This window comes from Arvicanthis niloticus, chromosome 7 (assembly GCF_011762505.2).
Source record: "Arvicanthis niloticus isolate mArvNil1 chromosome 7, mArvNil1.pat.X, whole genome shotgun sequence".
NCBI classification, from domain to species: domain Eukaryota; kingdom Metazoa; phylum Chordata; class Mammalia; order Rodentia; family Muridae; genus Arvicanthis; species Arvicanthis niloticus.
The window spans coordinates 32297472-32316941 of record NC_047664.1 but is presented as its reverse complement, the minus strand read 5'-3'; the positions used below and the strand labels follow the sequence as shown (position 1 = coordinate 32316941).

General features: G+C 44.8%; 1 long non-coding RNA gene across 1 annotated transcript in view; it reads left to right on the top strand.

The window, feature by feature from the left end:
* The first annotated feature begins 2657 nt into the window (after positions 1-2657).
* LOC143443055 (uncharacterized) overlaps positions 2658-19470 on the top strand; it is a 136968-nt gene continuing 120155 nt past the window's right edge. Inside the window, exon 1 of the long non-coding RNA XR_013111756.1 lies at positions 2658-3321. This is a non-coding gene — a long non-coding RNA (uncharacterized LOC143443055). The remainder of the gene's footprint in view (positions 3322-19470) is intronic.

The window sequence follows — 19470 nt, the reverse complement described above, 5'->3', positions numbered from 1 at the left end:
GTTCTGAAGATAAAACTATAAAACTGGCCAGACATAGTGGCACATGCCTTTAATCCCCAGCACTTGGGAGGCAGAGGCAGGTAGATCTTTGTGAGTTTCAGAGTAGTCTGGTCTACGGAGCAAGTTCCAGGCCAGCCAGGGCTACATAGTGATATTCTTTGTCTCAAAACCAAACAAGCCATCCAAGATTTAATCCCAATACTTGAGGGACAGAAGCTAGCCTGGTCTACATAGAGACTTCCAGGCCAACTAGGGCCATATAGAGAGACCTATTTCAAAAGAACAGCCAACCAACCAACTGAACAAACAAACAACACCCCCACATATACACACACCAAAAAATCCTGTAGACACAGGGAACATCGGGCCTTTTCTTATATTTTAATATGTATATTTAAAAATAAAGAGGTTTGTTTATTTAATTTAGGTGTGTGTGCCTGTTTGTCTGCCATCTATGTGTAGATGCCTGCCGAGGCCAAAAGAGGGCATTAGATGCTCTGGAACTGGAGCTGTCAGCCGTTGTCAGCCTGCTAATGTGGGTGCTGGGAACTGAACTCAGGTCATCTAGGTGTGCTCTTAACCACGGAGCCATTTCTCTAGCCCTTAATACCTATTTTGGGGAAATGGTTTTTTATATCATGCTCACCCTCCAATTCAAAAATAAACCAGTCTAATCATAGATTATTTGGAATAGCCAGTGAGATGAATGAAGAAAAGACCTTTTCTGTAAAGTAGTAACTCAGGACCAAGCTGGTGGATTCAAACGGTGTGCTGCCTAGACACAAGAGCCTGTGCAGAGCCATCTGACTGAGCCCTGCCCTCCCCCTGGGTGTTCTTGTTCATCTTCTTAATAATGGAACAGGAGACGTGATATTATTACTCACAAGTAAGGGTTTTCACTACCAACTATACCTTGCTAGTCTTCACAGATTAGATTTGAAAGGGAGCAAATATTAATCCATGGTTCTTAATTCTCTCATAACCACTGCATCTGGGCAGGCTTCTTCCTTCCTGGTTGCACCCTAGGGTCTGGGCAGAAGGAGGGGCTTGGTGTAGAGGAAGGATTTCTGAGATTTCTTCCTGAAAGATGGGTGGGGGAGAGTTTTTCCACTCTGAGGTCTCTGCTCAGGTCAAATGGGAGTATCACCCCTCCCACTCACTCTACCCTCTCAAAAGGAGGGAAGGATGACTCCTCTGGTCCTCTGAGGGAAGAGGACAAGAGGGAAGGAATCAGGAGTGAGTTATGACAGCTGTGAATGGAAGACTTTGGCCTACTCCCCTTTGGGCTTCCTGCCATTGTGATGGGTGACTCCTTTGAGATGTGCAGCTCAAAAAGTATACCAGGAGTGGTGGGACACACAGAGAGGAACACCCTATCACCCACCACTTGCATCCAGTGCTGAGAACCAATTATTTACTGTTGACCCTAGGGTTGGAACGACATGGCCCTGTGAAGGTCTGGTACCTGTAGGACTGTGCTGAGAGCAGAGATACATGGAATCTCTTGATCTGGGGTTACTGGCTTGGCTCAAGGGCTGTAAGAAGCAAGTCAAGGACAGAGACCACACTAGGAATGTAGGGGAAAAGCTGAGTCAGCAGCCCAGGAGACCTGAGCCAATTGTTGTGAAACCAGCAACCTTAGGAGCTGTGGTCACCCAGATGCAGAGGCACCACCTGTGGGGCATGCTGGATGATGCAACTGGAAATCAGAAGTAACCTTCCCTGGCCTTCTCTCATGTGCCCTTATACTTCCCCAGTGTCCCACATTAAAGGGAGCAGAATTGTCTAATGGCCAAACAGCTACTCTCCTTTTTTAAAGCCCCACCAGTGTCCTGGGTAACCCTTGGACACCAGAAGACAAGAGGAGCACAATTAATTGTCGCCCAGCTTAAGGATTCAGCAAGTGACATGTTTTACTGCAGTAAAATCCAAATAACAGCTTGTGTCTTTCAATACTACACAGCAAGGCCTGCCATGAAGCATGGCAGGTAGAACTGGGGCTAAGCTTGAGCACCGAATTGCTTTTCCCCATGGTTAAGTGATGCTACCCATGCAGAAGTCAGTCCTGGTTGCAAAACCTTGGTTATTTTTTCTGCCCCTGACATCAAAAGAGCCGTCTCTAGAGTGGGCCCTGGCATTGGTTTCCTTGTTACTTGTCCTTGCAGGCACTCAGGGTTCTGGTGGCTGAGGAGGGCTGAGTGTGTTTTAAATGTAGAGAGTGGCAGGAAGGCGCTCTACAGTGGTAGTTTTCAACCTGTGGGTCACGACCCCCTGGGGGTATCTATAGATCCTTTCACAAGGGTCACATAGCTGGTACCCTATATCAGATATTTACTTTACGATTCATAACAGTTACAAAATTACAGTTATAAAGTATAAAGTAGCAATGAAATAATTTTATGGGTGTGTGTGTGGGGGGGTGTCAGTACAACATGAGGAACTGTATTAAAAGATGGCAGCAGAACCTCAGCCCCATAGGAGAACACAATAGTGGCATATCCTCCTGAGCTAGGGTCTGGTCCCACCCACTACCTGGGAAAGACATCCAGCAATGACTCAGCAGGGAAGGCTTCCTGCATGTCAGAAGAGGAGCAAACCAACCAAAGCCTGTAAGCATGTGGTCAGGAGAAGCCAGCACTGTGGTTTGAATGTCCCTGTCAAAACTCACACTGAGCTGGGTGGGGTGGTGTGTGCCTCTAAATCCCAGCACCGGGAGGCAAAAGACAGAAGCACTGTGAATTCAACGTCAGCCTAGATAGACTACAGCGTGAATTTCAGGACAGCGAGGGCAACAGAGCAAGAACCTATCTCAACCAAAATCAAAATCTCACCTTGAAATTAGGTGCCCTCTTTGTGATATTAAAAGGATGAAAACTTAATCCACTGCAGTGCTTGGAGAAGGCACCTTTGCGAGGCGATTAAGGTTGAATGCTTCTTTAAGAGCATTTGATACAATGAGACTGTGGCCTTAGGTTGGGTAACAGTTTCCTCTGGGTTTGAAACATCCTTTCCTGCAGGGAAGCTCCTAAGGCAGGAAGGTAGAAAACTCAGAAAGTCCCTAAAACAGACTAGATTCCCTAGACACCTCTCTGCCAGAGTAAGCAATAAAAGCTGAGAGTCTCTCAGAACTAGCAGAACCGAACTCCAAAGAAGACACCAAGATCAGACCGGCCACCTGGAAGAAGCGGAAATCAGCCAAGCTGCTTGAAAGAAGTTTACACCAACCAAGTCACCTGGAAAGGACACGATCTAACCCGATGAGCTGTCTGCAGATGTGGCACCTGATCCTGAGCTTCTTTCGGTCTTTAGAGTATAAACTGAGTAAGTCGTTTTCTTTATAAATCGGTTCATTGGTGGCTTGCAGTTTCAGTAACAGAAAAGAAACTAACAGCCAGGGTCATGTGCTCTGCGTTGGAGGGAGCCCTGAAGGCCTGACCCATCCCATCCACCTGCAGAGGGTCACTGGAGATGCAGCGTTCCAACTAGCCCATGAGGCTACCTGAGAGGGTTAGGGAAGAGGTGGACAGTCCAGCCTGGAAGACATGCTGGTGAGTCTGGGCTACAGGCAATCGCCAAAACAGCCTCATTATCCATCTGACAGGGATAGAAACAGCTAAAGAACCTGGACTAAATTCAGAAGCATGGAAAGAAAATGGGGAACAAGGCAGGGTGGAAGAGATCTAGGCCTCTCAGACTTTGGGAATCTGGCAGGAGACATCAATGAACAGCCACAGGAATTGATTGCCAGGGGTGCTGCCCAGAGATGCATCAAGAGGTGGAGGAAAGAGGGAATGTGGGGGGTGGGGGCAGAAGACAGTCTGGGTGTGTAGGGAGTGGTAGGCTGCAGAGGTTGTCACATTAGGAAGGGTGCGCCATGCCTGGGCAGTGGGCAGCCACAGAAAAGTCTAAAGGACATGGTGGTTTTAAGAAGCCAGTGGAGTAGGGCAAGGTGTGGGTGAGAGGATTCTGAGGGAAGTGGGAGGTTGAAGGAAGGAACAAAAACCATGCTCAGCACCACAGAAAGTGATAGAGAAACTGAGCAGCTTCCCATTTCGGGTTCGTATGGAAATCCCTGCTGTGTGAGTCAGGGGTTCTAAAAATACTTGTCTCCCTATACACCTCGACCCTTCCAGCCAGTGTCTCAGCCATAAGCGGGTAAGCTCATTACCAAAGTCTTGGTTTACACCGGACATGGTGGAGGATGATCACCAGAAACTTTTAGGGTCTGGCCTATTTGCTCACTTCATAGCTGAGGACAAAGAGAAGTGGCCAGGGCAGGAGACTGTCAAATGCTCCAGGCCAGCCTATAACTGGAGGTGATCCTCCTGCCTCAGCCTCCTGAGTGTTACGATTACACATGTGAGCCACAAAGCCACATCTAAACATATGAGGCTGTTCTCCAATTCTGTGAGGGGAGAACTGAGTGTGTGGAGGTACTTGGGAATCCTCACAGCCTGTAAACAAAACCATGGTCCCACCACAGCCTCTAACCTTCAGACTGTCCATCCCCAGGCTCCGCCTCCTCTAGAAAGTAAAAAGGAGCCTGTTTCTTTTGTTTGTAACAGTCTTTACCTCTCTCTTTTTAAAAGGAACATCAACAACCCACAAAGGGAAGACAGGGGGAGGGGCAAAGGCAGGAAGAGGAAGTGTAAGATATCCATCAAAGTCTTTCTCCTCTAATTTTGGTTCAGTGCTATCTCAGTTAGGATCACTGTTGCTGTGATGAGATACTATGGACAAAAGCCATTTGGGGAAGGATTTTGGCTTACATATCCTGAATCATAGTCCATGGAGGGAAGCCAAGGCAGGAACTTAAACCTGGAGGGAACCTGGAGGCAGGAGCTGATGCAGAGGCCATGGGAGAGGCTGCTTGCATGCTGCTTTTCTATAGGACCTGGGACCCAGCTAGGGGTGTTCTCACACACATGGGCTGGGCCTTCCACATCCATCACTAGTCTCACTGAGTTTCACTAATTAAGAAAAGGCAGCTGGGCAGTGGTGGCACATGCCTTTAATCCCAGCACTTGGGAGGCAGAGACAGGTGGATTTCTTAGTTCGAGGCCAGGCCGGTCTACAGAATGAGTTCCAGGACAGCCAGGACTACACAGAGAAACCCTGTCTTGAAAAACAAAAACAACAACAACAACAACAACAACAACAACAACAACAACAACAACAACAAAAACAACAAAAAGAAAAGGCCTACATCCTGATAGGGAGGCATTTTCTGAATTAAGATTCCTTCTTTTCTGTTTGTGTCAAATTGACATAAAAATTAGCCAGGACAAATGGATAAGGCTTGATGACAGAGACATGCCTGGAGCTTCACTGTCTAACTGTCACTGTGTGAACTTGGAATTTCTTCTCTGCATCTTAGGTTTTTTTTTCCCCCCTCATGAGGCAGACAATACTGCCTTATCCACAATGAACATGAATGCTTGTACCAGTCCTGGGCCATCACAGACGCTCCATACAGAGTCAATATTTACATTATTGTTATGGCTATCATCAACTCTGAAGTTTCTGGCCTTTCAGAGTTATACGGACAGGTCCTAGGCTCAGAGAGTAAGATATGTATGGCCATCAGGGACTGGAATTACAATAGTGGATGAGAATGCTTGACCCAGAGGGGGTGAAGGGTATGCAGTATTGGAGCCTGCCCAGAAAGGATTCCAGCTTAGCAGTTAATCGTGGAGGGGGAACAATGGCTGCTGGGGAGGGTGGTCTGTGGCCACCTATCAGCTTATCCAAGGAAGAATCAGGGCATCTGGGGGAGACTGCGAAGAGCCCATTGAGTGGACTCCTTTAGACAGGGAATCTGGGAGGGAAGGAAGGAAGGGAACAGAGTGGAGGAACAGAACACAGACTCAGTATCCAGAGAAAAACCCACCAGACTTGTTCTTCTATCCAAACAGGTCCTTCTGTGTACCTGAAAGAGGCAGCTTTAGTGTTATTGTCTTTCCAAGGGAAGAAAACCAAATCAAACCAAGCCAAGCCAAGCCAAGCCAAGCCAAGCCAAATCAAAATTGAGAGGTAGTAGAAATGGTATGTGATGCCAGGCCAGGTACTATAATGGAAGACAGAGCCCATGTGACCCTTGGTTTTATCAGGTGGTGCACGGGTTTGACTCAGTGACATTTGTTTTGTGCTTAGTTGAGTCTTGGGTTTTTTGTTTGTTTGTTTTGCAAACCTTCAGCAATCGGTAAGATTTTCATAAAAACCTAAGGCTGCTACTTGTCTTTCAACATAGTCCCTTCTACTATCCAGAATTCACCTTTCCCCAGATGACAGCTACTTTCCAGAAGACACTGTGTGCTCTGCACAGGCAGCAAGAGACCAGGCTAGATCAGCATCCCACCCTGAAGCCACTGGACTATTGTACAGAGAGTCCAGGTCTCTCCTGTTCTTAGTGTTGGGTTGCCCAGCCCTTTCCTAACATCTGGCTGGGTGCCGTCTCCAATCCGAGAGCACCCACCACGGCCCTCCAAGGGTGCGGCTTGAGTTTTCAGACTACTAGAGTTTTCCCTAGCTGTCACCGGTGCATTGTGTCTGAAGAGAAATGGGGCTAGTCACTCCTTTGCCTTGAAAGCTAGGACAAGTCCTCACTCCATTCTTCCTCATGCCTCACACCCAAGACATTTTTTTTTCTTTTCTTTTTTATTTTTTTTAAAGGCGATGTCAAGCAGAAACAGTTTTCCTGTCCCTGGCAGCTGTGGCATGGAATGTATCCTCCTCCCACCCTGGCATTAGCCATGGCTGTCAGTTATAGGAGAATGAAACACTGTCTGATGTCTGAGTGCCTCCAGGCACTGGAGGTCTGTGTGCTAGAAGATTCTGGCTCCATGCAGGCTTAGCCAACTTAGAAAAGTCTGCTTGAAAATGAATTCTTTTATGTTCAAAAGTTTCACAAATAGAAAGAGCCAACTTTGGCGATCAGGACGCTGTTTAAAAGTCTCTGTGGTCATGAGTTCTCCATGTGGTAGCCATCCAGCCTTGAATCTTACTGCCTGCCCAGTATCGGCCTTCATCTTAGCTCTGCCCAATGCCAAAGAACTTTTGAAATGTCACAGTGGAAATTAGAAACAAAGACAGGCAGACACCCAAGCCTAGTGAAGCATGTTTACTTTCATGACTTTATAAGCAGGACTTTTCAAAAATCCTTCCTGTTTTTTATTTTATCATATTTCATTTATTTATTTTGTGTGTGTGCATGTGTGTATGTGTGTGTACATGTTCCACTGTGTGTTAGACGTCCCAGGACAATCTGTGGATATTTGTTCTCTCCACCGTGTGAGTTCTGAGGATTGAACTGTGGTGGTCAGGCTTGGCACAAAGCAGAGTCATCTTGCCAGCCTATAGCCAAAAATCGTTATGTTTATCAGAAGAATGGACATGGCACCTTAATGGATGGCAAAATGTTTGCCTTATATAAAGCTGAGACATCAGAGTTGGAGGAAAAGGAAGACAAGTGAGTGAGCTGGCTGAGCCAGAGCTGTCAATCACAGTGACAGGACTGGCCCTGGAGCCTCTGTTTATGCAACTGTAAAGTATGTGGTCACATGTATTCAGAAGGATAGCCAGAAAAATGAGTGACATGGTATATAAGGCATAACGTAGAATCTGGCACAGTACAAACACCACTTTCTCTTGACATGTACATCTATTTGTAGAGTGAAAACTTGTGTTTATGTGTATGCACAGTGTGCATATAAACAAGCCTGTGAGTGTGTGCTTTTGCAAGTGGAGATGTGTGTGTGTGTGAGTGTGTGCGTTCTTGTGAGTGTTCATGAAGGCCAATGTGTGTGTGCTTCTGCTCTTTTTGAGTCCTGCCAAAAAGGCTGGTTCGTGGCCTGATTTGTTTTGCAGTTTGCCATCCTTCCTCTCCTCCCCCATCTTTAGACAGAAGCTTACTCTCAGTATGGCTCAAGAATAAGTCCCACCCCTGAATGTAACCTGATCCCCTTATGGAATGCACAACAGTGCTTCAAACCCTGGAACAGGGCTAATCCTCTTTATTTGGCAGCATCTCTGAAAAAATAAAATCAAATAAACCAGTGGGGGCTAGGCAGGAAAGTTAGAGATCCCACTTCTGCTGTCTGTCCACACAAAGCCCGCTGGGCCTTGGGCTGCTTGCAAAGGAAAGACACTGTCTTGTGGATTACAGAACATAAAGTGGAAGGGTTTTCTAGAATTATGCCTGAAGAGAGTCAGTCTCCAGTGCTTGAAGCCAGGAAACAGTCCTGTTGCTGATCAAGTATATGTTTACTGAACCTGTACTGTGAGTCAGGCCCTGTCGGGCTCCAGGGGTGCAGAAGGGAAAATGGTGCCATGATAGACCAGAGAGCTCTGCTGCAGGCATCAGTTGCCAAGGCAAAGGCTGCCAAGAGAGCTGCCGGAGCCCAGTGCTAGTATAAAGCGTGGTTAGGTTTAAAGAAAGGTCATGACCATGCTCTCTTTAGAAATGCATTCACATGGACTCACATAGGAACACACTCCTGGGCAGCCGACAGCGATTTATTTATCTTATAACCCTGAGCCTTTGTTCAGCCCTAGATCCATCAGTCACCCTTGTCTATTGGAATCCCAACCCTCTGCTTGGCCATGTCTGAGGGAAAGGCTTTATCACGAGCAATGCTGGGATCCCAGTCTCCCTTTGAGTACTTGCTTGCTTTATTTATTTGTTTAAGGCACAAAGCTTTTCTGTATGACCCATGCTAGCCTTGAACTTGCTATGTATAGCCCATGCTGGCCTAGAACGCCTGCCCGTCTTGCGTCTCAGCCCCTTAAATGCTGGACCGCATTGTGTATCACTTGCCTGGCTTGTTGTTGCTCATTCTCCCTCCTTCCTGTAGACTTTCTTCCCTAGTATGTATGTATGCCTATTTTTCTTCATTACAAGGTGGTGCTGAAGGTACTACTCAGCAAAGGTGTTGCATATTGCACTAAATACCTGGTTAACAGCGTATGTGTGCATTTCAGCGTTGTGGGACAAGCTTTTCCTAGGGAGACACTGCACACAGATTTACTCCCACAGATAGGGAGACCACAACAGACCAAAGGATAGATCCCACCAAAGTCCAACTCGGTGAAGCAGTGGGTTTTATTAGGATTACTTACAGGCATATGGATAGGGAAAGCTAGGCTGATTCCACGAACTGAGCAATTCCAGGCAAGTCCAGGCCTCACAAGCTGCCCTGCCACCTGGCCTGAGGCTAGGACAATGGGTCACTAGCAGTTTCTAGACCTCTCCAGAAAGTTTCCAGCCTCCATACCATGGTAATGGAATGTCAGTAGAGATGGATCTAACAGATTAACATAGAGGTCACCTACTCCAGAATTTCCTAATGTGCTTTAAATCAGACCTGCAAGCTCGCTTGGGAGTCTATCTATTCTGGTAATGGGAGACCCCAGCATGATGGACTTCTGCAGAATAAAACACTCTTTGAGTTTACATCCTGTTTGAGTCAAGGTGTCATTCCTTGGTGAATCATGGATCCTTACAGGATGAGAAGATACAAACAGGAGCAGAAATGACTCAAAGACAGCTGCATCACCAAAGCCCACCCCAGCACGGGTGACAGCTCACTAAAGCTGGAACCCTGGAGGACACTGCCTGCAGGCACCTCAAACAAGTTGGAACGTGTCCCTTCCAAGTGACTCAGTTGGTCTAAACGTCTTCCAGGCAGCTCAGAGTCTGGTCTCAGAGTCTTCTATTCAGCTTTGCCCATCTGGGAGCCGTCTTTGCATCCTTGTTTTTGTAGTCTCAGAGGGACTCTCTGGATTTATTGCTTACTCTGGAAGGGGTGGGGATTTGGAGAAGGGCTGGTGAATCTGGTCAGTTTCAGGGACTTCCTGAGGCTATTTTGAGTTGTTTACTTTCTTGAATAAGGACCTTTCCTGTGGGGTGAATGTTTCAACATCACACTGATGGGGAAAATTATCATTGTTTCTCAAAGACTGGAACAAGAGAAGCATGTCCACTTAGGGGCTGAGCTTGTGGCTCCATGATAGCACATGTACCTGGCATGAGCAAAACTCTGGGTTAAACGCTCAGCACATCATCAGATGGGGCTTGGTGGTGTATTCTTGTAATCCTATGTGGAGGCAGAAGGATCAGAAGTTGAAGGTCACTGTCATCTTCAGCTAAGTAGTGCTATTGGAATCAGACACTGGCTGAGTGAACTTTCTCAAATAGAAACAGACTGGGTTCCTATACCTCTAACTCCTCCACCTTTATTAAAAGTTTCAGTACATTACTTAATCTTATAGTCTGACTTTCCATGACGTACATATGATCCTCACTAATGATTTACTTCCTGAAGAACACAGGCAAGTTTGGGAGCAGGCAAGAATACATGCAGATCAGATTCATCAGACAGACAGAACATATCCAATTGGATCTGAGGCAGTTCCTGACCAGGATCCTTGATGAAATTATAATTCTGCAGGAGGTATTTTAGCCAGAGACAGATTCATAACCTGCCTCCTGGCCGATCTCCATACGGCAGCCTTAAAACCAGTAAATTTTGAAAAACTCCAAGAGGTCATCCAAGACAAACAAGAAAAACCATAGGCAACAGGGACCCACACATCTGTTGCCATGGCAATTGACATATATTCCCAGAGGCCAACTGGCTTACCTCCCACCTTTACCTGTGAGTGGTTATGTCACAACCCAAATAAAGGGCAGATCCTCCTGACCTTGCCCTCTTTTCTTTTTCCTCCTTCGTGTTTGTCACCACCTTTTGCCTTTTCTCCCACAACCTCTCTCACATGGAACTGTACTGGCCTGGTGTGGTCTGTCCGGACACGAGCCACAATTCTGGCACAACAACTACCCTAAGGAGACCTAGATCCCCACTTTCAAATAAAGCCCAATGTCTGCTTTCAAAAATTTTATTCAAGGTCATATGTATCATGTGTCAGCCAAGTAAGAAGCAAGAGAAAAATGCCAATCCTCCAGTTATGGGAAGAGGGGTTCAGTTTATTGTGCTGATGGCATGATTGTAGCTAGAACTGCAAAGCTACCTTCATAAACTGTTAGAATTTATAAATGCATGCAGTAAACTTGTAGAGTAGAAAATCAATATATAAAAGCCAGTGGCTTTTTGTGCACCAATTGTGAAATTCCTGAGAAAGAAATCAAGAAAGCAATACCATCCACAGCAACAAAGTGCTTTGAAGAAATCTGAACAGGGAAGTTAATACTTTATAAAATAAAGTTCACAAAACAGTGGTAGAATTACCTACAGACACAAAAGATGGACAGACCGCCTGCACTTGTGAACATTTTCATACCACTCAGAAAGTGATCTACAGACTCAATGAAATTCCTGTGACATTGGTTTTGAGTGTGTGCCCTGTGTGCACACACTGTGTAGAAGTCAGAGGAGAACTTTGAGTACTTTTCCTGAGGCATCATGTCCTTGTTTTGGGGTCTCCTCCTGGCCTGGGACTTGTTGCCTAGCAGCTAGGCTGGTTGGTCAGTGAGCCCAGGCCTCTATCTACCTACCTTCCCGCCTCCACAGCACTGGGGTTACAAGTACATCACTGTGTTTTCATCTGTAGAACAATGAAGTTAAATTCCTGTCTCACACATTATTAAAACAAACAAACAAACAAAAACCAGCAACAACAACAACAAAAAACAAAAAACCCAAAACAAAATAGTGTGAAATGGTAAGACTTATATGTAAGACTGAAATTAATAGGACAAAACACAAAGCAAAAACATTAGAGCATTTACTTGTTTGTTTGTTTTGCTTTTGTTTTTTCCGAGACAGTGTTTCTCTGTATTACAACCCTGGCTGACCTGGAATTTGTTTTGTAGACCAGGCTGGCCTTGAACTTTCAGAGATCCACTTGTCTCTGCTGCCTGAGTGCTGATATTAAAGGTGTGTCGCACCCTGCCAAGCTAGGTAAAGGGTTTTTAAAATGATTTTTTAAAAAAAAAATTTTAAAATCTACACTTTAGAGTGTGCGAGCGTCGGGCAGTGGTGGCGCACGCCTTTAATCCCAGCACTTGGGAGGCAGAGGCTGGCGGATTTCTGAGTTCGAGGTCAGCCTGGTCTACAGAGTGAGTTCCAGGACAGCCAGGGCTACACAGAGAAACCCTGTCTCGAAAAAACCAAAAAAAAAAAAAAAAAAAAGAGTGTGCGAGCTTTTCATATGGATATAGGTGCAGGAGAAGTCTTTAATCCTGGAATTTGGGAGGCAGAAGCAGATCTCAGTGAGTTTCAGGCCAGCCTGGCCTGTGTAAGACAGTGGTTCTCAACCTTCCTAATCCTGCGACCCCTTAATATATTCTTGTTGTGATGACCCCAATCATAAAATTATTTTCTTTGCTACTTCATAAATGTAATTTTGCTACTATTATAAACCATAATGTAAACATTTGTGTTTTCTGATGGTTCATGTGACCCCTGTGAAAAGACCCTTTGGCTCCCCAAAGGGTTCACGACCCATGGTTGAGAACCAGTGGTATAAGATGTTCTGGGGCTACATAAAAGACAGACCCTGTTTCAAAACGTCAGAAGTCCACAGAATTGACGGTACAAACATTTCTATATTAATGTTCATATTGATTAGAGACCTGTCTGCTCCTGACAGCTTCCTGTCTTGGATTCTAAAACGAAATTGAGCATCCTTGGAGTTACTCCAGTTGTGCAGAGACAGCCACAAGGCAAGAATTGCCTCTTTCCATCTACAGACAAATTACTGTCTAGAAAACGACACACATGCAGAATAGTTGACTGATTATATCTGCCACGACAGAGTAATCAGCCCTTAATAACTCTGCATCACTAAGGTCTGTCAGATGATTCTGGGCCAGAAGGCTGAAGATTTGATGCTCCAACGTTCGGTAGTATAGGGACTGTCCAGGTATTCAGCGGTCTCTATAAACTGGCTAAGGTTTAGAAGCTATGCTTTGTGCTTCCCATAATTTCAGTTAACTCAGTCATTCTAGATTTCTGACAGGGTTGAAGACCTATAGTCTCATAGCCAATCCTGGCTATTTACTTTGAGAGAAAAGATCTGAGTGGAAGGTTTTCAGCTGACATTTATTCTAAGCCAAGGAAAAAGCCAGGTTCAAAACTAAGTGTTTTAGTTAGGAGAGACGACAGAGGTTCTTGTTAGTCAACAAAATGATGGACTGGGTATTAGGACTATCTTGTACCTCACTGGTACAAATAGGAATAATTATGCTCTAATTGTATTTTGAGAGAAAAGTGTTATTTTAACAGGAAGGGTGATATGTAGGAGGAGCTAAGGGGGAAGGAGTACTGAGAGGAAGAGATGGAGTAAGGAGAGGAGAAGATGAAGGAGAGGAGAAGCAAGGTGATGAGAGAGAGAAAGAGAGAGAAGGGGGGGGCATGGAGGCAGATGTTCACGTGTCTCCACCAGTCAAAGACAGTTTATATATCTAGGTTAGGTTTTGGGTTACACTTCTGATTGAGCATTACCAAACGTATAAAGCCTTTGACTAACACTTAAAAAAAAATGTATAAAAGCAAAAAGGAAAAGGGGGCATGGGATAGGGGTTTTCTAGGGAGGGGAAATGGGGAAAGGGGATGGCATCTGAAATGTAAAAAAAATAAAATAAAATAAAATAAATGAAAAAAAAAAAAGAAAGAAAAGAGGAGACATTTGTCCTCAAGGCTTCATATACAGAATTATTGCTTTGCCTTTGATCATCCTTAAAAAAAAAAAAAGACCCTATTTCAGAAAAACAACCAACCAACCAACCAACCAAATAAATAAATAGATAAGATAAAAATAAAAGTAATAGGCTTTTTTTTTTTTTTTTTTTTGTCTTGACACTTTAGTTGGAGTAGCGGTTTCTTTTTTTTTTGAGACCCTGAACTTATTTCTAACATTTGGAATACATACTTTTAACTGCTGAGCAATCTCCCCAGCCTACTTAACTATCTTTTATTGCCTGTGGTTTTGGTGTCGTATCAAAGACAACATAGCCAAGCCAAGTGTCAAGAAGCTGTTTCTTTTGAGCTTAATAGTTTTTATTTTTACAATTAGGCCTTTGATCTATTTGGGATTAATTTTTGTCTGATTAAAATCTTAAATTTTGTGGTCTAGCACATATTCTAAGAGGACTTGAGAAACTGAAATCTTCTCTTGGTGGGTGGGTTGGTCGCCATGTATCTGTCAGGCACGATTCATGTACAGTGTGCTAAAATTACTGCTCTTTCCTCGCTGCCTCTCTCACTCCCTATTGCCCTCCTCTCTGTCTCTCTTCCTCCCTTTCCCTTCCCTTCTTCCTTTCTTTGTTTTGTTTGTTGTGTTTCCACCCCCCCCCCAGACAGTCTCACTCTGTAGCCAAGCTTTGTCTAGAACTTACTATGTAGCCCAGGCTAGTCTCAAACTTATGGCAGTCCTTCTGCATCAGCCTTCCTAGGGCTGGTATTACAGGCATGGACCCCTGTACTCCATTGACTTACTGTTCTTTTGTTGGAGCGTTGTTGATATGGTCCTGAGAACTCCTGTTGATTCCCCTTGAAGTTCCAGCGCATTTTGACGTCTTGTGTCTTGGCTCTCTGAGACTCCTTGAATCTCTTCATCGTTGTCTTTTTGGTGAGCGAATTCTTTAATGAGTAAACAAAGTTCTGCTTTGTCTTTTACAATGACTCTGACTTACTGCCCAACACATTTGATATTGCTATAATTTCCTATTTCTCTATTGCTAAATACTTGTGTGGAATGTCTCCAATTATTTCTCTTCTAATCCAGACATTTCCTTTAGCATGTAAATTGTGTGTGTGTGTGTGTGTGTGTGTGTGTGTGTGTGTGTGTGCATGTGGCATTGCTGGCAGTTGTAAGCTGTCCAATGTGAATACTGCGCATGGACTCAGGTCCTCTGGAAGAGCAATGTGTGTTTCTAAGCACCAAATCATCACTTCAGGCCCTAGTTTTATGTTCTTGAAACAGGGTTTTCACAATGTAGCTCTGGCTGACCTGGAACTTGCTTTGTAGACCAGGCTGACCTAAAATTTTTGGAGCTCTGCCTACCTCTAACTCCCGAGTGCTGGGATTAAAGGTGTATGCCACCATGTCTGGATTAATTGGCTAATTGCCATGTGATAACATGTGGGTTTTGTTCTTTGTTTTCTGTGCTATTCGCTTTGTTTTAATGCATTTGTGAATGGATGTTTGTTGTAGTTTGCTCTACTGTTGCTGGGATGAACACCATGACCAAAAGCAACTTAGTGGAGGAGGGGGGCTTATTTGAGATCCACTCACAGGTGATACTCCTGTTCTGAGGGAAGTTGAGGCAGGAATTCAAGGCTGGAACCAGGAGGGGAAGTCACAGGAGAAGGTTGCTTACTGACTTCCTTTCTGGCTCATGCCTGCTTAGCTTTCTGATGCAGCTCAGATTCGCCTGCCTTGCTTGCTGCCATCACAGTGGGCTACCCATGCATCAATCAGTGAGCAAGCCTCCACAGGCTGGCCAGTGTGATCTAGGCAATTCTTCAGTTGAGGCTCTCTTTCCTCAGGAGAGGCTCTACGGTGTCCCAAGTGGACAACAAAACCCAGCACATTCCCCAGTGATGGAAAGTTTAATCATATTCATAAAATTAGTTGTTGGTAGGGAAGGCCTTAGTATTGATACTATTGATTTATTCTCAGTCTTGTAAAATTCTTCTCCCTCCTTTCTTTCATTCTGGGGTTGCTTGCTAGCATGATTGGTTGGTTGATTTTGGTAGGAATAAATTTTAAAATCGTTCTCATTTCCTTTAACATCTGGTATTTTCTTTGCTAGTCTGTATATGAGCTCCTCTGGAAGATTATTATATTAAATTATTATATTAAGATTTGAACAACCCATTTTAAATTGATAGCAACTTAACTTCAGTTGCACACAAAGACGATGTTCTTTACAGCTCTGCTCCCTGCGCGGGACTCTATGGATGCAATCCATTCCATCTTCAGAGTTCCGGTTCCAGCGAGCAGATTTAATTTTCATGAATTTGGCTTTTGCTCTTGGTTTTACTGAGACAGGGTCTCAGGCAACCCAGGCTGACCTTGAACCCTGATTCTTTCATCTTCACCCCCTAATTAGGGGATTACAGGCATGCACTCCCCTCTCTCCTCTGATTCATGTAGTTGCTTCCTTTTCAACTGTTTGGTGATGTTCCCTGTGCCTTAGAGGGGATGGAAGTGGCCCGTTTTCAGGTTTGCAGCGTGTTTGACTCCATGATTGAACATCCTTTGCTGAAATTTTCTATTAGGTGTTGCATGTTTTCAGCAGCAAGGATTCTATTTCGCTTCCTTTTGTCTTGCAGGTTTTCTTTCTCTGTTCTAGTGTTGTCCACACTCTCCCGTGATTTTTCTTTGCTCATTGTTCTGTGTTTTGCTTTAACTTTTTTTTGGCACATTCGAGACACTTGTTTAAGTCCTTTATCTAGAACTCAATCTGATGTCTGGGTGATACCAGGCTTGGTTTCTGCTGGTTGCTGCTATGTTGTTTTGCAGACTGGGAAGTCTTTTGCTAGTGAACAGGGTGAAGTCTGAGCTTTGAGATCAGCTCAGGGCTAAGTCATAAGCTATTCTAAGATTTCTAAACTAGTCTGAGATTTTTAACCCCCTCCCAATTCTCCCTATTTATGCAGCTGCTTTAAAATATCTGAAGTTTTGTAAGCCATCTAGGGGTCGTCGTTTGATGTATTCATTTGCCCATACCCTCCCCCACCACACACACCTGCAGGTGTGCAGTGCCTGCTGCTTCCTATGTTCCTTTCAGCATGGAATCTGAGCCACCACTTTTCTCTGAGCACAGAGGGAAGTGAAGAAGACCAGTTCTTCAGGCCGTTCAGGCACGTCAGAACATTGCACACAGAAACTTCTCTTTTCCCTCTGGTTTTTGAAGGGTGGAACTGGAAGCTGGGCTATAGCTTTTTTCCACCAAGTCACACCAGGGAGGAGGTGGCACAAGAGAAGTTAAAATGGCCTCAATGTGGCTCTGACTTGACTGGACATTTACTTGGCTCTTACAGAGCTCTGAGTGTTACGGAGAGTCTTCTAAAGTCATTTCAGCCAGTCTCTTCGTTCTACATGGAAAATAGGGCCCAGGGCTTCCTAATTTGAAGTCTGGTTATTTCACTTCATATGCATGCCTGTTTTGGGGGTTTTGTTTATGCTTTTGCTGTGATAAAGATCACAGATGTCACTGCATAATTAGAAAGTAAGACTCAGAGCAGTTACAGTGTCCAATATGTATAGGTAAAGCCCGGTTCACCAGGCCTCAAGCTGGGAGCATCTCTGTCTAAATCTCTGTGTTCTATGAGGCAGGACCTTTTGAACTTGACTCCTTGAAACTGCAAATTCAAACTCAAGCGATCTGAGCTGCCAAGTTTCCATAAATACCAAGGTAACGCTGCTGCCCTGTAGGCAGATTGACCATCCATAGTGGGGCACAACAGCAGCCTGACTTCTGGTGTGTGTGGGGATGGGGTGTGTGTGTGTCAGGGGGCATCAAAAATGATGTTCAGTTAGTGATATTGTAGAGTGAAAAATTATAAAGGCCATTTTATGAAATATGTGTAGATTTTTCACCTTACAGAACTCGGAACTGAAAATAAGATTTCAGGCCTTCACAGTGCAGGTGAAGGACACTTGCTGGATTACATTCCCCAAGCCTCGCCCAAGGCAGGAAGGCATTCCTGACTACAGATAAAGATGCTGCCACCTAGGTGGGTCTATAGCTGGAAAAAGTAAAGATAGTAATCTGAAATGGCAGGATAGGGCACAATAGCATGGTGAAAACCACATTTTTGAGAAGAATGAGTGTGCAGAGTGATCTCACATGACTCTAGATCATTTGGGCTAGATTCTCTGAAATGTTCCACTGTTCTTGGTTACCCCTCCCTTGGTCTTCCCAGTGCTATGTTCAAAACTTGTAAAACAACCAATCATGTGTAACCTCGCGAAAATGCAACCATTCATGTGTAAGCGCTTGAAAATGCCTTCCTCCCTCCACCCCATGCTATAAAAGACCCTTTAACCTACCACTCTAGGCCAAAACCCTGCTCTTGGAGCTAAAGAGCTCGTTGTTTTGACTGCCAGCTCCTCCCCTAATAAACCTCTGCTGATTGCATCCAGGTATAGTTTCTTGTGATTTTTGGGTGGCCGCAATGTCCTAAGACTTGAGGAAGAGTCTCCGGAGTTGGGAGCTCTTCAATATCTGGGTGGGAGGCTGTTCCCTTGTTTTCTCAGATTGAAGATAAAAGGCTTTACACACAGGGCTTTTAGGGTCTCTTCACTTGGCTGTGAAGATGTCCTGAGTTTAGATGTAATTCCTAAACTTTCCAACATTATTCCTAACTCCCAGGCTAAGCTTTGGAATCTTGGAATACTCCTCACCAGGAGGGGTTTGAAGTGGTCTATGCTGTACATACAAACACTGGGGCCCCTCCTCCACACCTGTTCTGTTCGGTCCCTTGATAACAGCTGATTGAAAGTGACTATTGTGGATCTCTCCCATGGAATAACATTAGAGGAACAGGGATTACCCCTCAAGATGGTTGTCCATCCATTCAAACAAGATGGAAGAAGTACCATTGAGTTCAGGCTACCATAATATCAGGAAATTATGAAGAATCAGTCCTCTGCTCTTCATGAGGCCATGTCTGTACTCGTCCCACGAGTCACTTAGCTGAGGACAGTGCATCTGGGAACACAGCAGGGGCAGAGTCTGGGAACCTTCAGAGGATCCCCAGGAGCCTGTCTTTTTTGTTTGTTTGTTTGCTTGCTTGCTTGCTTGGCTGCAGGCCTATCCACTCGCTGGAATGTGTTTTTGAACCACCCATGAGCTGTCTCTGGGCTAATGTGGTTTTTCATTGGGCAGTAGTATGGTGCTTTAGATCCATGAGCCTCTTGGGATGTGCAAGAGGCAAAACCACATTAGTCCAGAGGCAGCTTCATAATTCCATAATTGACAGCAGACAGAAGCTATGTTGCCTGTGTCTCTTCCCTGGTCAGGACTATGGAGTGTCAGCAAACAGGAGTTCACACCCCATCCAGCTGCTTCCTATCAGTGGCCTCAACAAGAGTCATCCATGCTCAACTTTGCTCCTTTTCATTTGTCTGTGCTGCTCCATCAGATGCCTTGTCTAACTGGGATCTCTGACATCAAGTGGAACCGAAACAGGCTATTCAAACAGCTCTGTTAAGGAAAGGGCAACATGTAGCAAGAAGGATTCCAGGTTTGTGTGTGCTCACAACTGACTTGAGTTTACATTATGTTATGAGAGGGTCCCATAACCAGATGAAGTGAGAGATGAAGTAATCACTGACTAATGATTATTTCAATACCCGTTGTTGGACATGTGCTAAGTCATTGGCTCTGAGCACTGTGGAGGGAGGACAAGGAGGGGAAAAAAAAAAAAAAAAAGACCAACAACAAAAGCAAGCAAATGGAACCACCTAGGAGCTTCTGAGCTGGGCATTTCAGACCAA